The sequence below is a fragment of the Petromyzon marinus genome, chromosome 1, assembly GCF_048934315.1.
Source record: "Petromyzon marinus isolate PM22_M1 ecotype Great Lakes invasive population chromosome 1, UKy_Petmar_22M1.pri1.0, whole genome shotgun sequence".
NCBI classification, from domain to species: Eukaryota; Metazoa; Chordata; class Hyperoartia; order Petromyzontiformes; family Petromyzontidae; genus Petromyzon; species Petromyzon marinus.
This window is the reverse complement of record NC_133667.1, coordinates 9651854-9654358: the sequence shown is the minus strand read 5'-3', so window position 1 is coordinate 9654358 and position 2505 is coordinate 9651854.

The following is a 2505-nucleotide window of genomic DNA, read 5'->3' as shown; positions in this document are numbered from 1 at the left end:
GAAACACCGTGTAGGGTGGTGGTCCAGATGTCTTGTGATCACCATTTAATTCTCTACTAAATCGTTATATTTTGTCAGTAAGATGTATTTGAAGCAGAAATGAATATGCAAAGGAAACACATTGTAGGGGTCAATTAACTGGGGGGTCACAAGACATCTGAACCACCAGCAGAGTTCTGTATTTGAAGAGAGTACAGTCCAGTTTCGTTAACAATGTGAGCTGCATACAGTGCAGGTTTTGCATGACTTCCTTGGAAAACCTATTTTTAAAAGTTTGTATACATTTTTAAAATAACCTCAACATGTGCATCAATAACACTGTGGTTTTACATGAAAATACAGTGTCAACATAGTTGACGTTTAGGGTAATGAGCCTTCTTCAGAGCGGCCAGAGAAATAGAGGGAATGAAAGCTGGAGACTGACAAGTAATACAATTCTCTTTGAAAAAAATGTTTTAACTTGCCAATTGAATACTGTACAGGGGAACTCTTATCCACGGTGCCTTTACCCGCGACTCCGAATTTTCGCGGCAGCTGAAGGTGGCCGCGATAACGCCAATTACCAATGCCCCTTTTCCTCTCGTTTATCCGCGATGTATGAGTTGTTCTCACCCGCAGTTATCGGCAAACATTTTGTAGCAAAACATGCGCCGTGATCATTGCAAATGCGCGGGCGACACTTAAATCATGAGATTCAGACACACACGAATACCCGCACGGAAACCAAGAAAAACACCGACACGAAGACACACAAAGACTTTGAGTCGAAAATAAACACACACAGACACGGAGATATACAGATACACTTATAAAGTACTGTATAGCATTAATATCCCTGTATTGAACGCAAAGATAATTAACAATGTATTATATACGACAGGGAATGGGTCACTATAGATCGTCTTTGTGACAAGAAAATGACCAACACTGTCAAAGAATAAGAGGGATAAAAACTAAATAAACGCAGTTTATTCCATCACAAATTTTGTTTAAGTCAGAATTTGTCACCTGCTTTTATTGGATTTTAAAATCGATTCTTACTTTTTTACAGAGTTTGTTCTATCAGTCATAGAGATATTATTTAACTACAGATTGTGTTACCTGCCTTATAGGTACTGGACATCTGTGAAAAAGAGCTGCATAGCTCATCGGATTCCTCCAGGATAAATAAATATTCAGATTATGTTATCCCAATATTTATGTTTTACCCACCCTGCATTGTGATAGTTGCGGAGCCCGAAATGTTAGGACGACATCTTAAGAGTACAGTATTCATATGTATTATTATATTCTTGAGGCTTTCGGTAAAGTCACGTAGATAGGTCCAAAGAAAACAAACAAAAAAATAACAAAAAACCACGACGTCTCGATCGCAACACAAGTGGTAGTCGTGGGGACTCAATCACAACACAAGCGGTCGTCCTAGAGACGACCGCTTGTGTTGCGATCGAGACGTCGTGGTCTTTTATTATTTTTTGTTGTTTTCTTTGGACCTATCTACGTGGCTTTACCGAAAGACCCAAGAATATGAATTCCTGTAGTCACGAAAGTTTAAAGTCAAATTTGTAGTATATATCTATCTTCTGAAATCATGCGAAGCGATTCAAAAGAGTGACATTTCAAACGCGCCCTGTGAACTCAACTGAGTGGGGTTTATATTCTTAGTTTTTTCGGTAAAGTCACGTTGAAGAGAAACAACAAAATTACAAAATATATATAAAACAATAAAAAATTCTCACGACGTTTCGACCATAACTCAAACGGTCATCATCAGGTGTGTCGGTTTGCATAAATTTATTTTGAAAACGGCATATTTATTTATATATATAAAAAATAACGTTTGCGTCACGCGCAACGATTGGCTGTTTGCCAGGACTAGTCCATCTATTTTTTGAAAAGAGGAGGGGGGAGACGAAATTTGTTTTTATGTATGCTGTCTGAAAGCCACTGTAAGCGTGAACAATCAATCAAGAACTGAAATGATTTATTCTATCTTAGCAATCATTGGAAAGATTTGATAAATCATTTCAGTTCTTGATTGATTGTTCACGCTTACAGTGCCTTTCAGACAGCATACATAAAAACAAATTTCGTCTCCCCCCTCCTCTTTTCAAAAAATAGATGGACTAGTCCTGGCAAACTGCCATCGTTGCGCGTGACGCAAACGTTATTTTTATATATATAAATAAATATGCCGTTTTCAAAATAAATTTATGCAAACCGACACACCTGATGATGACCGTTTGAGTTATGGTCGAAACGTCGTGAGAATTTTTTATTGTTTTATATATATTTTGTTATTTTGTTGTTTCTCTTCAACGTGACTTTACCGAAAAAACTAAGAATATGAATTACTGCAGTCACGAAAGCTTTAAATCAAAATTTGAGTGGGGTTTGATAACATTATCAGTAGCCAATCAGGAAAGCGTTTCTAGAGTCTCTCTCTCCAGCCCGCCACAGCTGGAGGTTCTCGTATTGATAAAATTGTATCGGTTTTTTTTTTGT